Raw genomic sequence first — 18,996 nt, 5'->3', positions numbered from 1 at the left:
GATGAGCCAACCCACATACCCACCACCAGGTTAGATCTAGCTATGCGTCCTCCAAACAGCTCAAAAAACTCTGTGTTTAGTCAACAAATTTGAGCAAGTATGTGCTGAACTAACAAGTGGGTGGATTTGGCCATCTGTAGTTTCAGAGCATTTCTGGGCTTTTGGTTCCTAAAATATGGTGTTGAGCTCATGAGGACTGGGATCCTCTCCCAGAACTCCAGCAACTCTGTGTCAGAGGGCTTTTTGTCAATCTGATATCATGTAAGTTACAGACATGTTTATCAGGGCCGGAAGGAACATTAGAGATAAAGCAGTCTAACCATCCTGCCTAATGCCTCCTGCAATCACTATTTAATGGAGAAGGTCCAGAAAGAAGGGGTCATCTGTAGATCACCCAACAAATAAGTGTGAAAACTAGGAATTGAATTTGTGTCCCAGTCCCCAAAGTACATGTGGTTGTATATCCAATTATTTCTGTTGCAATTGGCCATAGTAACTCCACTTCCAGTCAAATAGTCTCTCACACAGCAAAAAGCAAATGGAATGGTGCAAACCCAGCACCAGAACAAGGGTATTAATGCTTTCAGGATGCTGCTAACAGTGGTAGCACTTTGAAAGCCATACTCAGGACAGGTCCCTCAGCAGACACTGCTGAGAACATGCGCCTTCTCCAAGTTTCCTATGGGTAAGTCTATAGCTTCAGATGGATTAGTAGGAGGACCCAACTACCTGCAGAGCAGATTTTATAGTCTCATAAGATGCTGTAGCAGAATGGAAGCATCTTTCCTCCTCATTCTCCTGTCAATGCAGAAGTTTCTCTTATGACATCAAATGTCCATTCATTCATTCAACCAACAAACACTTCCTAAACATCTGCACCTGCCTCGCCCTCGGCCGGCTGGACACTGAGACATAGAAATGGCTTCAAGCATAAACCTGACTTACAGGAGCTCCCAGTCTATTGGGAGATGCTCCTATATGACCAGTTCTGATGGAAAAGGAAGGTAAGAGCTGGAGAGTCTGTACAGAGTGGAGATCATGGAGACACAGTTGAGGTCATGATCCTGGTTTGGGGTTCAGGAAGACTTTACAAATGGTGATAACATTTAAGCTGCATCTTGAAACTCTTCAAATGTCAGAGGAGGGGGAGAAAGGCATTCTGACATAGGAACAGGAGAGCAAAGGCACAAAGCATGAAGGTGTGTTGGGAGAGGGGAGAAGGAACCTTAGAGATAAACTAGTCTAACCATCCCACACCTCCTGCCTCCTACAATCACTATTTAATGGATAAGAGCCAGAAAGAAGGAGTCATCCCTAGATCACCTAACAAATAAGAGAGGAGACTAGAAACTAAATTTCTGTGTCCTAGTCCCCAAAGTGCATGTGGTTGTATATCCAATTATTTCTGGAACACAGTGCCTGGAGCTGTGTTATGCTGGCCTGTGCCCTCTGAGTCTCCATTGCTAAAATATGGGTTTCTTGGGGCCAAGCCAGGGACTGTGCATTATCTCCTTCTGAATTTCCAGCACCTGGTATTGTGCCAAGCACCCAGTCAGAACCTAGCAAATTTTTTCCAAGTGAATGAATAAGAAAAAAGAACTAACAGGTATTAGCACTAACTATACACAAGCAGTATACTGAGTGCCTTACATACTTGAAATAATGTAAAGCCCACATAGATCTTATGAATTTGGTATCATTAGTATTTCCCTTCAACAGAGGAGATGACAAAGACACAGAGGCATAAAATAACCAATCCAAGATCACACAGCTAGTAAATGGCCTATCTGGTCTTCAAATCCAGATCTCTGCCAGATGAATGTACTCTCCTGCTTCATGTCTGTCTCCCCACCACCCTAGGAGCCTTCTGTTTAGTCCCCAGAGATTGTGCTCTAAATGCTGCTCTCTCACCATAACGGGGATGAATGGTGGGAGAAGGAGGCAGGGATGAGGTCGTAAAAAGCACTGACTACCAGTCTCAGGATCCTGGACTGGACTGGATTTTAGAGATGATGGAAGATTTAACATAAGCAAATAAATGCAGGTCCTTTCAATACTTAGAAGGAGCTTCAGCATGGTCGTAGAAGCCAGAACAGCATTCTCGGGAAGAGGAAAATGGAACCCAAAACTCCTTTGCTCTGTGTCAAGGTGAACACAACCAGATAACCTAAGGGTTAAGGCTTTCTCCATGTGATAGTCTCAAACATCTGGCTCTTTTCTATGCTCTAAATTTGGAACAACTAGATATCCATTTCCTCCTAATCAAGATAAGCCCAGGGCCGAGAATCCAGACAATTGTGCTAAGTCATTTAATTGCCTTCCTCTTGGAAACCTTGAGCCAGCCATAGGGAAATTCTCTGGCCAGGACAAAGAATAAAGGTCGACGTAGTGTCGCATCCTGATGCCTTTTACAGACCCTAGGAGCCACAGGAGAAATCAGTTCCAGTCAAACATGCTGTGAAATTTTTTTTTTTTTTAAGTGGAGCTGGTATTTTAAGATTCTCCAGGTCATGGAAAAATATAGACTAAGAACATGAAAACAACACCAAGTGTCTCCAATAGCATTGGAATTTACTTCTTATTGTTGTCTAAATAAAACCAGGCCAATTTAATCAGGAGGCTGTGTTCCTTAACCCACCATAAAATGATCTGTTATGAAGTATTAATGGGAAAATACTATTACAAGTTAGTCCTACTTTTCCTGGCTGCCCACAATTTTGTTATTAACCATACTTTCTTTTTCAAAGCTTTTTCTCTTCCTGACTATTAGAGGAGTACAGATTCATTGTTGAAATTTTGGCAAATAAAGAGAAAAACAAAGAAATAAAAGTCACTTTTACCCATTAGCAAGTGTTTTCCCCCCTCACAAAAATTGAGGTCTCGCTGTATATAGAATCTTATATTCATTTAGCATTTATAAGTAGCATACTTCTATATACCCAATATTCTTCAAACATGTTATTTTTATCAGTTCCAGTAGGTTGTTCAGTATAGATGTGCCATAATTAACTAGTCATGTAGACTAGTCCGTGGACACTTGGGTTGTTTCCAGTCTTCTAGAAACTTCTGAAAATTTTTGTAAATAAAATTACTAAACCAAGGGGTATGAAAAACTTAAGATTTTTTATTTATATTGCAAACCACCTTCCATTTGTTCAACAAATATTAATTGGGTAACCGGATGCCAAGTATGGCTCTGGGCACTGGGGATGCCATGGTGAATAAGAGAGAGACTTTCTGCCCTGGTGAGCTATATTCTAATGATGGTACCAACTTACCCTCCCACCAACCATGCATGAGAATGCCTGACTCCTTACTTCCCAATCAGAGTCATGGGTTTTTTAAATAAAAACCTTGGGTAACCCAATAGTCAAAAATGCTCAACCAACTATCGTTTAATTTGCTAGTCTTTGACTAACATACTTCCCCATAGATGCAGCAATCATCTCCATTTTTGTATGTGTCCGAACTGTCTGCTCATGTTCTTTTTGTATGAAGATTATTGCCTCCTCTTATTGGCAGAAGCATTTAATATATTCTAGACATTAACTTGCTGCCATATTTTACAAACATTTTTCATTTGCATTATGGATATTTATGGTGCTTTCTAACTTTCAGTCATTTGGCAAATCTTGAGCACCTACCAGTGGGATGGCGGGATGGAGTGATGGACAGAAATAAACATAGTCCCACACGGAACAGGCAGCCCTTCTGGGGAGACAGACCTGCTTTGTGAGAGAATAAGGCAAAGGAGTGAGGTTCAGCATGCAGGGATCCCTCTGGTGGCTGAGAACACCAAACGAACGTGTCTCAGGGAGAGCTTCTGAGAAGCAGGGGCTGAGGCAAGAAGTACACAGGGAATGCTCTTAGGGAAAACCTCCAAGGAGTGAGGGAGACAGAAAGGGGAGGGAAAGGGCCTAGCACTATGGGCTCCCTGTAGTCTCACTTGGAGCGGATGCACAAATGGCTTGAGAGCATGACTGCACAGCAGGGAATCTCTCCTTGTGGTGAGGGGGACAGCATTTTGTGACCCACCCACCAGCTCAGACACTGGTTATGAGATGCTTTTGGACAGTGGGGGAATGTGGCGTCCCTGGAGGTAGTTAACCCGAAGCGGCAGCTGTGAGTGTCAGCAGCAACATTGCTACAGCTGGAGATGGTGCAGGATCCTGGCATGGGGCACCTGGGTGGGGCACCAGTGGTGTACCTGACACATGTCAGAGAAGCTGGAACGTGGGGGGTGGCCAGAGGGCTGTGGGGGAGGGCAGTTAGCAGAGAGCCATTTGTCTTAGTGAGGAGAGTGGCCCGGGGAGAGGGCAGAGAGGGACTCCAGGCGTCTGGTGCGTTTGGGGCCTGCACAAAACACCATCCCTCAGTTTGAGGAGTCACTGTGGCCATGACGAGCATGCCAGACGCTCTGAGAAGCCTTATAACGTAGGATCTTCCTTAACTTTGTGCAAATCCACACCTTCCAAGAAATTGCAGAGGAACGGATGAACAAAAAGGACAGCAAAACAATAGAAAGTGTCAAGTCCAGGTGAGATAGTGATCCAGAACTACAGAGGAAAGGGCTCACTGGAAGCATATTTAGGCATTAAAAACCACAGGACTTAACTGGAGACTGGTTATTCAAGGAGAGAGGGAAATGACAAGGACAATTGCTAGATTTCTAGTTTGGGCTTTGAGAGAGAATACATCATTCTTGAAGAAGGACTGGGTCTGAGACCATGTGGGAGGTGGGGGTGGGGTGCGTGTGTAGGGGCAGGAGGTCTATGGGAGATCTCTGTACCTTTCACTCAATTTTGCTGTGAACCTAAAACCGCTCTAAAAAATAAGAATATTTGTAGAAAAACGATAATAATAAAGATTTGTGCTGCTTGTCCTGATGCTCAGCCAATTAATCTCACAGAGGGAGCCTGCTACCACACACACACACACACACACACACACACACACACACACGCATGCATGCACAAATGCATGCACGCACACAGCCCTACCCAGCTGTCTCTCATCAGCTAGGAAAGCTGGTCCCAGTCATTGGGCCCATTTGGGGTTCACTCTGGAGCTTTTAATATTCAAAGGAATCTTTATTCTTGCTGTGGAGCCATTTCTCATTCCATTCAGCTCTTACATAAGACATACTTTGGATCTGATATATGGAGAAAAAAAACATTACCCATTTTATTCATTTTGAATAAACTAAAAATAATCCTCCCCATTTCCTGGAGCTAATAAAGACTGGAAAGAACAGAGGAAAGAAAGACAAGGAACATGAAAAAGAACCCTAGACTGGACACAGAAGCTTGGATTTAAAACCTGGCTCTGCCCCTCATCTGCTGTGTGATATTGGGTAAGTCCCTGCTCCTCTCTGGGCCTCAAGCACCTCATCTACCAAAGTAGAGGGTGGCATTGGAACCTCTGGTCTTTGAGATTCCTTCAACTTTGACATCCCACTTTTCTATTAGACAGGGAGTTGAGCAAGCATCTTATTTTGCTAGCCATCAAGTAGATGAATCATTTTTATTATTCAGAAACTTTTCCAAATTAATTTTGATGTGATCCTGTGTGGTAAGAAATAGCTAATGTCATTTCTCCTCCCATTCCTGTTCTACTATCTGGAAATAGTCATTTATATTCACAGTCTCCACTTCCTCAACTCCCACTAACTCCCCTGCCATCAGTTTCTATTCCCTGATCCTTTGAAACTGTTCCTGTCAAGGTCACCATAACCTCCTGTGGCTGAATCAACAGAACATGGCTCAGTCCTTTGCTTCCTTCCTTGACCTCTTGAAAACAATTTCACCATAGGCAACCAGCATCTCTTTCTTGAGACACCCTGTTCCCTGCAGCCAAGAGACTTTGCCCTCCCAGAACCCTGAGTGTCAATGCCAGGATGTGCACCCACGATGCTGGCACAGAGTCTGGGGCCTCAATGCAGCAGGTATCACACCATGATTTGCAGTGATTTGCCTTTGCATTTTGATCACTTTACCACCAACATCTAGATTCTGTGAGCAATTTATTCATTCACACATTCATCAATTTCTTGTCAAGAGCCAGCCCTTTCCCAGGCACAATATGAGACAATGGGCATATTGTCATTGACACTGTGAGGACCGGCATGGCACCTGCCCTCCTGGCATTTATAATTCAGTGGAAGAAGCAGGAATTGAACAGGTAAGTACAAGATACTTGTAATTAGTACACACAATTACCAACATGATGAGCTCCCTGAAGAGAAGTACCAGCTGCTGTGAGAGGTGAGAACAAAGGGGATGGACAGGACGTCAGCAAATGCCACTTGAGAGAGTGACATTGACACTAAGATCTGAAAGAGCGGGCAGAGTGGGTGGGAATGCTGCAGGCAGAGGAAACAGCACCCCTCCCCCATAAGCAGGGGCCTGGTGGGGGTGAGGGGCAGCATCTTGAAAGGGGGACTATGGGACCTGGCATTGCAATGTACCCACTGTAAGATAAATTTTAGCCGAAATAAGCAGGCAAAGAGAGGCAACAAAGGGCCAGGTAATTTATTTAAATACCCCTGGGTGAGGTTCTGTGGCCTTCTTGTCAGAGGCCAGAGAAGTCACATCCGGTTGGGGAGGTGGGGGGCTTATAAGGGATTAGGACGGGGAGGAGTGGGCAAACTATCTTAGAGGGGTGTGGAGAGGTATGATTAGCTAAAGGTGACATAATAGACAACTAGAAATGGAGGAGGCTGACATCCAGGTCTTAGTTGGCACATCAGGATGGAATTCAGGGAGAGCTGTCCCCTTTCCACATACGGCACGGACTTTGGGGTCTGGTCTGTTCTCCCCCTATGGCATCTCTCTGTTCTGTTTGCATGTCCTTGTTTTTCCTTTCTTCAGCCTAACATTCCAGCCTTTTGGTCATAATGGACAATGACTCAATCTGGCTACTTCCGGCTGACAAGGGGCGTCGTGGGGGTTTGAGGCTGGTATTAGGCTGAAGGAGGGGGTTCAGTGGGAAGAGGTGCGTAACGGTGAAGTAACATCTGGTTGGTGGCGACTCGGGTCGTCTGGGTTAGCTGCTGTTGGAGGAACCTGAGGGCACAAGGGGCAACAAAGAGTAAACTACAAACTGTTATTAAGGGGCCCAGTAAGGGCATTAGCCAGGCTATTATGGGGGACTGGAATTCTGGATCGAGTTAACATCTCAATGACTAGTATTAGGATTTAGTATAGATAAGACTGCATTATTGAAACAATACTTTTCTCTAAAATCACCCTTATTTTTATTATAAGTAGCTAGATTAAGAAAATAATTAACAGTTGGCTTGATTATTTGCGTAAGTGCAGCAAGAAGAGCAATTGATTACATGAGATCTTTTAAATATGCTTTGCTGGAACTTTTTGTAAGGAATTTCAGATTGAACTTTTAAGGACTTTTTGAGGCCAGAAAGCCAAGCCAGACTTGCCATCAGGTTGTGCCTTCAGTACCTGTAGATTTGGGTGAATTCCTCTCTTCCTGAGGTTCCTGCACCTGCCAGGAAGTGACCTTCCTTACTCACCTGGTAAGGCTGCTGGGAACTCTGTAAGCAGGTACCAGGCCAGTTTTTCCAAGGGGCTTTGTTGGCTTTATAAAGTCAATCTTAGTTCTTTAAAGCTGTCTGTTCATATCTGAGTTTACACACGTGTCTCTCAGGTATAACGTTCCAGTCAAAGCCTTGGTAATATAACCAGTGATTTTAATTGGTTCTCTTACAAGGAAAGCAGATTCTTATTGAACTTGTGCAAATAAATATACTGCCATGAAATATAAAAATAGTTACTGAGAGTTTTTAAATTCTGAAGGGATCAGGTAGAGAGAAAGATAAAGTTTCAATTCTGCTTATAAAGGCATTTACTAAACTGTTGTCACCTTAAGAAAAAAAGCTTAAAACACTTTATCAACATTTGAAACAAAAAGTGACAAAATCATCTTCTTTAGTTTACTTAATGTTATGTAACTAATACGTGTTCTGCTGATGAAATCTAGTTTTTTACTAGCTTAAGAGTAATAAAACAGTGACTATAAATAATAAAAGACTTACAAATGACAATGGTTAAAGATCTGATGAGAGCTTACTGCAAGACAGTTGACATAAGGAAATTCTGATATTTCTGTAACACAAAATATTCAGTAACAAAGTTTAGCATTATTCTTTTGACAGTGCTTCCTAGGTAATTAAGTAGGTAATTATATATCAGATAAATAAGCTAAATTAGCCAAATACTTTCTCCAATGAGAAAAAGTTTTTCTGACATGTTCCAGGGGCCCTCTGGGAAATATCAGAGTTAACTAGAGGTAAAAGCACTTTTTTGAATTTGATTTTGGGAAGTTGTTAAAAGTTTTAAGGCACTTGCTTAAATAGGATTATAGGTTGCTATGAAGCAATACTTATCCAATTAACTAGAATGACAACAAAGTACTTCAAAGGCAAATAAGGAAGGTTACATAGTTGTTACCAAAGGTTAGCTTTTGGTCCTTTTCATATTAAGATCTCATTATCTTAAATACTCAACCCATTGAGACTTTAAGCATGAGAAACTGCTTTGATAAAACAATTGGAGAACTTTTTGCAATCTTTCAATATTAAGAGCAGACTAACAGCTAAGAAAGCTTTGTCTTTTTAACTGAAAACAAAATTGTAATTTTGCTGTGTACTTGATACTGAGACTCATTTGCTTTAATTTTATATAGCATGACTATATTAAATTCTTTTACAAACTTTTCACAACTTTCTTTTATCAAAACAAATTTTTTAGCATGCAGAAATGTTTTCCTTACTACTTTAAGTAGTTTTGATTAGAACTTAAAACTATTACTTTAACTTTCAGTGAACACTGAAAAATAGGCTACTGTAAACTGTTACACTAGCATTTTTCAGATTGATACATTTATGAACGTATATTATCATTTTTGGAAATGTGCTTTATAGCACAATTTCTTATTAGGCACAAAATATGTCTATATAACTTAGCAAACTTTAAGAACTTTGGTTACTACAAAAATTCTCAGGCTGTTTGCATATATATATATATATATATACTGTTACACATTAATACAGTATTATTATTAAGATATTTATTTGCTAGGCTTGTTTACTTATTTTTAGCAACTATGCTAGATTACTTACAAAACTTTTACTGAATGTTAGACAAAGCCAAGCCTTTAAGCATTTTATTCTTCAAAGATTTAGCAGATAACATTGACTTAAGTGACCTTAGGTAAACTTAGGCAGCTGATAACAACAAGGACATGCCCGCCTCAGCTAAACTCAAATTAGCATTAATGCTTAACATTTTTTACTAGATTCTCTGGAAGTTCCAGAATGCCCAATCCTCACAAGCGCTTGTTTTTAAATAAAATATTTTTCATCTATACATCTAGACACACAAACTTACAAACTGAGATACAACGACTACAGTCAGCAACACTTTTCATATAAAAACATATACACAGACAAACTGACATAAAGATTTGAGTTTCTAATATTCAATTGCCGTCTCTCTTCTCAGCTTCTTGTCTGTGGCTTCTGGAACTAGAGGGCAGGAGGGGCGTGTTCCGGTGGGGGAAGAGGGCGGTGAAGGCGGAAGGAGAGGGGGAGGGGGTGGTGCAGCCACCGGAAGAGGAGAGCAGGACAACAGCGTGGTTGAGAATGAGGACTTTAAGATGGAGGCAACAGGTGGGAAGACAAAGGACTTAGAGATGGTGGTGGAGAGAGGGGGAGGGGATTGCGAGCTGAGGAAGGGGGGCAACTGAGGTTTTCTGGCGGATCTGAAAAGGAAGGACTGAGCAGAGTAAGAGGCTGACAATCTTTAACTGGAGATCGGGCCAGAAGAACCTGAGTTATAGAACACTTAACATAAAGGTCTTGATAGGAGTGCAAAGTCGAAAAGGCCTGCACATATGGGATTTCATTCTACTTTCCGCTCCGGTGGCAATAATAAGTTAAGTCGGTGAGGAGGCTAAAATCAAAAGTTCCCTCAGGGGGCCAGCGAGGTTGGTTGTCCAAGGGATACTGAGGCCCGGCCTCAGAACAAAGGAAGACTAACTTCTGTTTGCGGACTTCCCGGGACAAACATAGAGTAGCCAGATTAGAAATGAGACACTGCAGTGGGGTCTGAGCCTCTGCTTTCATGGGCTGGTTCCTCAAGTCTGCGCCCACTTCCCAAAAAAAATCCCGCTGAGAGGAGCACCCAGCATCCCAAGCGCACCAAGTCAGGGGAGACGGCCTGGGAGCCTGGGTGAGGGACGTCTCCCCCACTGCAGGGCCAGGGGCGAGTATCCCGGATACTCACAACAGATGGGCTGAATGCCCAGACCTGGATGTAGCTACGATTTTGGACAGACCAGGTGAAACGGAGTTAGGAAGGGAAGCAGACTGGGGGAAACTGAGGGACTCACCGGAAAATAGTCCACGCAGCGGAGAGCAGGCTGAGGTCCCAGGTCGGGGAAGGAGGGGGCGGGGCCGCCGGTGGCCAGTCGGGGCCCTGCGCTCACACTCCTCCCGGGTTTCGGCACCATATGTAAGATAAATTTTAGCCGAAATAAGCAGGCAGAGAGAGGCAACAAAGGGCCAGGTAATTTATTTAAATACCCCTGGGTGAGGTTCTGTGGCCTTCTTGTCAGAGGCCAGAGAAGTCACATCCGGTTAGGGAGGTGGGGGGCTTATAAGGGGTTAGGAGGGGGAGGAGTGGGCAAACTATCTTAGAGGGGTATTGAGAGGTATGATTGGCTAAAGGTGACATAATAGTCAACTAGAAACTTTTTTCCTTCCAAGAGGGAGGAGGCTGACATCCGGGTCTTAGTTGGCACATCAGGATGGAATTCAGGGAGATCTGTCCCCTTTCCACATACGGCACGGACTTTGGGGTCTGGTCTGTTCTCCCCCTATGGCATCTCTCTGTTCTGTTTGCATGTCCTTGTTTTTCTTTTCTTCAGCCTAACACCCACAACACCCTGCATTTATGTAGATGGAGATTTCTGGGTGGCTTTGGGGAAGCAGTCATGAGATAGGACAGGTAAATGGGACAAGGGTCATGACATTGTAAAATCTACTTAGCCTGCGGAAAAAGGCCCAGTTTATTCTTTAACTTAATCTATATGCTGTTCTTCTTCTTCTTCCAGCCCCTTAATTAATTAAGTAATTTTGTAACCAGGTCAGGAGATAGACCTCCCAAGTGTAAATGAACCTATGTGGATAAAGAAAGCTGAGATGTGGGTCAACACAGTCACCTAAATAACCCTATTCTTAAGATAAAACTTCAAAGGAATTATGAATCACCTGTATACATCATTCCTTATGCTGACCACTACCCAAAAGGCCGTGTAAAACCCCAAACCCTTAAGCATGCCTCCTCTCTGAGGTTGCCTGCTCTCTCTTTTCTTCAAGTGTGTACTTTTTGCCTTAAATAAAGCTTTCTCACTGCTTAACGTACTGTGTTTTGTCTCTGTGCTCTTCCAGTGGTAAGTGTCTTTGTTACTTGGCAACTTCCTTCTATTTTCCAGACTTTAGCACAAGTCTTCACTCTGTCTCTGTCCTACTCCAGGCAAGTAGGGAAGGACTACTGAGATCTCGGATTTGGTCTTGCAAATTCCTGTCACCAGGGTGACCCGGACAGGGCTACAGTGATATGATCATACTCTTTAGTGGCCTGCCTGAAAATCTCCTTTCTTTGCTTTGGGAAGTTCTCAGAACATAATCTCACTCCATCCAGTGCTCTGCGACTCCCCCAAATCCTGGAGTCGTGGGGGCTTAGTTCCCACACCATGCAGATTCAAGCGGACACTGGACACCAGGTGACCCTGGCTTCAGGAGCTGGCAGGGATCTGCCCTATGCCAAGCAGGAGTTCAGTGGGCTTCCCTTTCCTCCCTCTGCTCTTCCTTGTTCTCTGCTGCCTGCAAGGCAGCTGCCGTTCTCTTCCTGCAGTGAATTCCTTCCTTACCCACACTTGTCTGACTGTTTGATAATTCTTTCTCCTTCAGAGTCAAGAACCCTCCCCCATCCAGGCTGAGGTTTCACTTAGTGCACAGAGAGGGACCTCCCCAGACACAGCTGCCTGACAACAGTTAAACTCCGGAAGAGCGAAAACCCCATCCACTCCCTGGCACCACCTGTGGGACCAGGTCCAAAGGAGGCTGTAGCTGGACCATGTGAGGGCCTGAAAGGGGCCAGAGTGAATGAGGGGGCAGAGCGGTGGGGGATGGGAGTGAGGCCTCGGAGGACAGCCAAGGAGCCTTGAATTCAATTCACGCTCTAGAAAAATATTCTGTTCATCTGTGGAGACTTGGGGAGCAGGGGTGGGCTGCAGGGTAACGTTGGAAGTCAGTACTTTCATGCTGACCCTACTTATATTCAACAGGCATAGAATCAGAAATATCTCATGGCAGAGGAAGGATTAAACCCTTTCCCTTAACTTTCTTGTGAAGGTCGGAGCTCTCATCCTTGTGAAGCCCACAGGGCCCCTGGAGCTGGCCTGGTCCCCTCTCCTCAGTGCACAGATGAGGAACTGAAGCAGGCAAGATGCAGGATCTCCCAGGCGGGGCCACATGGCCAGCAAGTGGCACAGGTAGGACCCCCAGCTCGTCTGCCTGTTGCTGAGGTTGACACCTGTCTATGCATGGCCCTTGAGTGCCACCTGGACCAGCCAGCTGTTATACAGATGAGCAAACTGAACCCCAGGGGGACAGGGCAGCTTTCCCAAGGGCTGGAACCCCATTCTCTAGAGGCACATCTCCACTCCTTTCCCTGCGCCAAGCTGCCTCCTTGTGGATGGCAGGAGAGAAGGTGTCACCTAAATACATGTCATCACCACGAGGCTGTGAGCAAAACAATGTCCCTGTGGCTGGGAGTGGCCCAGGGCCGTGTGAGGGAAGCTGCCTTCCTCCCCCAGAGCAGCTGGTGTGGGGCTGGAGCATTTGCTCACAGCCCCCTCTCCCAGGAACGCACGTTGGTCAGGAGCCCGTGGGAACAATCCTGCGCTCCCCTCTCCAGGGGCTGCCTCAGCCACTGATTACGCTCCCAGCAAAATTCTTGCTGAACATCTGAACTGTGCAGGGAACTGGCACCGGGGCTCAGCTGCCACAAGAGGCTCAGTGCAATTCCACCAATTCTGGGGCTGTCACCTCTGACCCCACGGAGACCATGTCCACATTTGGACCCTGAAAATCTGGAGTGGGTTAGGGGGATTTAGACAGATGTTGCTCTTTCCAGCTTCCTGTGGAAATTAAGTGAAATCAGGAGGCATCTCATTCAGGGAAGGAGATGAGATATGTGAGGAAAACGGAAGAAATAAATACATGAGGTGTTTGTTTGTAAAACAGTTGTCTCTTTCTTGCTCAGGGGGTCATCAGAAGGAAGTTAACCTCTGGCAGGGCACTTGGCAGCAAAGCAAGTCCTTGATGAGCTCCATCTTCCACCCCCCACCCCTACCCGGGCCCCCACCCTCAGGTGCCCACAGCAGTGAGCCCCAGGGGTTCCCCACACTGCGTGCTCTTGCACACTTCTGGGCTGTGGCTTACAGCACGTTCCCCACCTTCTCTTTCTAGAGAACATCTACTCAAACAGGATGGACCAACTCAGGTTCCCTGCCTCCCACCTTCCCAAGTCAAAGTGGAGGCTGCTCCTCTGGGTTCACCCACCACCCTGTAAACAGCTCCACAGTGATTTGTTACATGGACTTGGATGGCGGTTAGTTACTGTATCAGTCCCCCCTGTTGACCTTCCACAGATGCTGTACCTTAATCATCTCGTATCCACAGTGCCAACCAGACGGCCTGGTGCAGAAGCAGCCAGTAAATGGAGGACCGGATGGGGGAAGAGATGGAAGAAGGGAAGGAAAGACATAGAAAGGGGAAATGTGGACTTCTTCGGTGTACTTGCTAGTCCCAGATTCTTCCCTACTGATTTGAGCCACACCTGCCTCTTAGAACGAACACGCCTTAAGAAAGTTTATCATCAGGCTGGAATAAGGCTGAGCAGAGCACCCCGAGTAATACTGCTTAAAGGAGAACGGGGTTCATTTCTTACTCACGAAAAGCCATACCAAGTATGGGGAGGCTGCTCTTTGGAGTCATCATGAGCCCAGGCCCCTTCTGCCTGGTTGCTCTGCCGTTTCGGGGATGTTGTATTCACACTGGTGATCCCAGATGGCAGGCCACCATGTCCACATCCACAGGAAGGGCAAAGGGCAAGGGTAGGCACATGCCTCCCTTAAAGGGCTCGGCTAGATTTTGAGGGCATCAACCCCCTCACCAACCAGGGCCACACTTAGCACAGCGCAGGCTGGGATTGATGGCCTTGCGCTGAGCATCTCTGTGCCAAGGTGTAGGTTCAGTTCCTATTAAGAGAGGGGAAATGGATTTTGGAAATAACCAGAAACATTTTCTTAAATAACAACAAACAGAAACATTGTTTCACATATTTCAAAGCCCCAGCATTCTCAGTATATATTTGACTATCCCAACAAACTTGTGAAGTAAATGAGGCTCAGGGATGGACATGCATCTGGGCAAAGGCACTAGAGCAGTGAAGGAACAGGACTGAAACCTGAATATGTGATCTAGTCTATTTCAGATAAAGCCTCCCAAGCTGTTGGAAAGAGGAAAAGGATGCTATGACTGGGCAGCTGTTTATAGGGAGATCTGAGGTCTGAGTTGAACCCTAGCTCAGCATACCTGCTGTTATGACTCTCCCCAGAGCTACATTAATTGAGGCTGATGTCCAGAACAAACAGGTGGGTGGTCAGCCTCCCTGGGGCTGGTCAGGCTGCTCCGGGAATGCTGTGTTCTGGGGGCCAGCCTTTAATGGGAACACTGAGAAACGGAAAGATGTCTGGGGCTGAGACAGCTGGGAAGGGCCTGGATGCCCTGTTCTGTGAGGAAAGAACCACAGCTGCACACCTGGGTGGCCTTGAGGAGCAGGACAAGGCCCAGTGGGGAGAAGTCCCTGGGAGGGGGCGCCAGCTCTGAGAACAGGAGGGAAGGCCAGTGGAGCCATGACGCCAGGGGGCAGGCAGGGTGGCTCACCAGGGCCACAGGTGCTGCAGAAAGGATTTTCTGAAGGTCGCAGTTCTTACCTGGAGGCTCCCCTGGGTGTGGGCAGTAGCTGTGCATGTGTACAGGGCAGCTACATGCAGGCACACATGTGTGCTTGCCTAGGTGCAGGGGCCACGCTTCCTTGAGATTCTCAAAGGGGACTGTGACCCAAGCAAGATTCAGTGGCTGGTCCGTTGAGCACCTGAGGCTTAAGTGTCCTAGCAGCCCAGGTGCAAAGCATCCAGGGAGCCCACATTAGTCATACACCAGGCAAATGCTGGCCTTTCTTTGGGGCACCCCACCAGTCAGCAGATTTCTGTTTCTGCTTTCTGTCTTCCACAGTGAGGCCCTCTTGTTTATAAGATGTCAGTGACCTGTGAAATGGCCATCCCAAGGAGCAGCGCAGGGTGGGGAGGGGGTGTGAAAATGCAGAATACACACCTGAGTCCTGGTCCCAGCTCTGGCACCACTACCCTAAGTGGCCTTGAGCACATCCCCTCTCCTCTCTGGGCCTCAGTTTCCCCGTCTGTGAGTGTCTGTGGGGACTCGGTGGGATGATGTATGAGAAGGTTGAAGAGGGGCCACTTTATGGGTGAAGACATGGGTTTGAAAACTGAGGCGATAGCCATAGGGAGGGTAGGGAGGAGACTGGCTCAGCAGATGGCCAGTAGGACTGAGGGCTGCTTGGTGCTTCTTGGACGTGAGTAATTCTAACAGAGGACCCAGGTTTCTGGCTTCATTGGCTGAGTAAGAGGTGCAGCCATTCAGTGAGATGGGTGGAGCACAACGCTTCTGGTTACAACTGGCTGAAAACCTATTCAAACTGACCTTTAAAAAAAGGGAAAAGGGGAGTGTATGTGTTCATATGACTACACAGTGTGAGGCAGACCTCACCCACCAGGCCACATGGATCCAAGGTGCCAGCCACATCAGTCTATTCTCTCTCCATCTCTTGGGTCAAGTATGTGGTGTTAACTCTGCTCTTGATGGCCCTTCCTGCATTGTCACAGGATGGCTGCCAGCATGTCTCTGAGCTCTATCTTCCAGTTTTAAATCCAATAGAAATAAACAAGAGCTTGTGTCCCAGCATTTCTGTGAAACTTCTGAGACTCTCTGATTAGACCATCTTAGGTCATGTGCTCACTCCCGACCAATCACTGTGGTAGTGCTAATTGACTTTGACTTGACCCAGGAGTTCTGCTGGAGCCACTTAGACCACAGGGACCAAGACCACAGGGAAAGAAGTGGATCCCAAAGGAACACTGGGGCTTTTGCCAGAGTAAAAGGAAATAGATAGCAGGGGGACAAACCACATCTTTCCAGCTTTGTGGACAGCATGGGAATAACAGTTGGGGGGAGATGAGTCCAGGTTCGAATGGCTTGTGTGGGCAGGGCGGACAGAACGCCAGAAGGAAATGCTCACCAGACAGCAGGGTAGGGAGAGACCCAGGCTGGAGAGGTGGTGGGGGGTAGTAAGAGGACAAACAATGCCATGAGCTCAGGGAGCGGTTCTGGACTCCCTGCCTCAAGAACAGCAAGTCCAGTCCAGTGAAAGGCTCTCCCTCCCTCTGCTCATCAGGATTTGGCCGTGGAGCAGCCCCTGCAATGCTTAAATGAGAAATGCTCTGGCCTCCATCTTATAACACCAGCTCTTTCTTCTTGACATCAGGACCTGAATATTTCTGATAGAGATCTGAGCCACTGGCGCTGCAAGGTAGTCATGCCAGTCTTTGGTGCCAGGCCACAAGTGACAGAGCCAGGCTCCTTCAGGGATGACAAGCACGTGCTGGGAATCCAACAGGCCAACACCTCACATGGAGACAGAAGGGCAAGCAACCCCAAATGGGGATGATGCTGACGACTCCTCCCACCTCTCCTGTTCTCCCGTGTCATCCTGCAGTGAGAACCAGGCCAGCATGGGAAGGACCCCAAATGGGGGAGGGTTGTGAACTGTTGCAGTAGAAGGCGACTGAGCGGCCACATAAATCTTGTAGCATGGCCCGTCTCTGTGTGCTGGTGTCCTCACAAGCATGATAAAGGTCTCCAGTATCACTATAAGCCAGCATGGCCTCTAACTTCATTATTTTTTATCTGGTGACTCTTGAAAAAAGTCCTGCCAAAATGTGCCTACCCCACTTCCATGCTGGCCTCCTTCCTTACTATCAAAACTTCGAGTTTGTTTGGGACGGCATTGTGCCAACTAGAAAAACCTCTTGTCAGCCTTCTTTTTGGCTAAAGGATGACATGACAACAGGACTAGACAGTGAGATTGTGTTAATGTAGATTATTACTCCACACATTAGCATTCCCTCCTCTCCCACTGTGTATGGAGTGTAAGTACTTACCCACTGATGCTGGACTTCGCTGCGTGATTGACTTTGGGATGATGTCAGCAGAAGGAATAAGCAGAGGCCTTAAATTTGCTTATATAGTGTGGGTTGCTTCCTGCTTTGATGCTTTGCCATGAGAAGAGCCCACATGCGTTCCTCTCTGCCTGTTCAGCCTGGGCCCCAGAACCAGCACGCTCGGAACCGACCTAGAGCCAGGTCCAGCCGATCCAAGTCTGGAGTGCTGCCCAGCTCGGAGGCTGGCCAGGCTCACCTTGTTACATTGATTTTTTGGGGGTGGTTGTTACAGAACATTCCTGTGGCAATAACTGACTGACACAGAAATGGGAAAGTTCTTCTGGGAAAGCTCTTTAACAGGGGACGGACTCAGCTGGCAGGTCTTTTGTTCTTTACCCTTCTCCTCCTACTTGAATGAAGTCACACTGAACTCTTGGAGGGAGGCAGCCATTTTACAAGCACAGGTTGCGGGAACATGCCCAGCCTGGCTGTGGAGAGACAGACTGAGGGTCTGTCCGTGACAGCATTGTGAGGCCACTACATTGACCCAGACATGCCTAACTGTGGACATTTGCTTACATAAGAAAAATAAACCTTTGAATTTGATTAGGTCACTGTTTTTCAGGTTTCTGATTCCTTGCAGCTAAGTTGTAACTCACCGACACAGGTTGTTGGCATTAAGGCCACACCTGAGTTTGAGATCTTCCAGGGAGAACACAGGATCCTGAGGAATGTAGCTCAAGAATGTCGGAAGGGAGAAATGAGAGAAGTCTTACATGGATGGAGAACTAAGGAACAGGTGTCCCGAACGAGCTCTGGTAGGAGGAAGGTGGGGACAGACCAGGCCAAGGGCAGCCACGAGGGGCAGGAGCCTGTGGAAGACTTTTCAAGGGATTCAGCCAATGAGAGGCCCCTGCCCTGGGCAGGGGGGGTTCAGTGCAGGGCTGGGGACAGAAGCCAAACCACACAGTGCGAGAGGACCCAGCCCTCTGAAGCTCACTCAGCGGGGGGCGGGTGGGGGACAGTAGAGGAAGGACATGCCGCGGGACCAAACTCCTTGCCGGCTGCAGTCCTGTTGTGCTGCGAAGACCATTTCTCCTCCTTTCCTCCAGGATGAGGTCTGAACTCCTCAGCGTGACATTCAACCCCACCAAGATGTGGACCCCACCAGGACCTGGCCTCACCTCCCCAGCCTCCTTTCCTCACATCCCAGGGACAGCACCGCCCACCTTCCCTGGCCGTGCGGCCCTCCCCGAGGACGGCCTTCCCCCTACCTACTCACGGCCTGCTCAGCCTTCCAAGGTGGCACAGATGTCACCCCTCTGTGATGATGATGAGATCAAATCAGCCCTTTCTCCAGGCTCCTCACATCTCTCCGTGGCCACTCGAATCCTAATGGCCTGGGTCCAGGTGGACTTTGCGCGCCGGGGTGAGGACAGTGCCTGCGTCGTCTGGCACATGCAGGGGGACAGTAGCCTTGGCATGTTGTCCTGAGCCGGTGGCCACATGCCCGACATGAAGTTCCCAGGTCCGGGAACCCATACGGGCATCTTCAGGTCCACATCTGCCCCCTTCCGCTCCCACAGAGCCAGGCTTGAGAGCTCAGGG

The 18,996-nt window shown here is 47.0% G+C and overlaps 1 long non-coding RNA gene across 1 annotated transcript; it reads right to left on the bottom strand.

The window, feature by feature from the left end:
* Positions 1-6,005: 6,005 nt before the first annotated feature.
* Positions 6,006-10,906, bottom strand: LOC130683015 (uncharacterized). Its single transcript, XR_008996564.1, has 3 exons — positions 10,411-10,906; positions 8,054-8,123; positions 6,006-7,064 (listed from the first exon to the last, which is right to left on the bottom strand). It is a non-coding gene; the product is annotated as an uncharacterized LOC130683015 (long non-coding RNA).
* Positions 10,907-18,996: the final 8,090 nt, after the last annotated feature.

This window comes from Manis pentadactyla, chromosome 3 (assembly GCF_030020395.1).
Source record: "Manis pentadactyla isolate mManPen7 chromosome 3, mManPen7.hap1, whole genome shotgun sequence".
Classification (NCBI taxonomy): domain Eukaryota; kingdom Metazoa; phylum Chordata; class Mammalia; order Pholidota; family Manidae; genus Manis; species Manis pentadactyla.
Note: the sequence above shows the minus strand (reverse complement) of the source record. Positions and strands in the feature narration are given on the sequence as shown.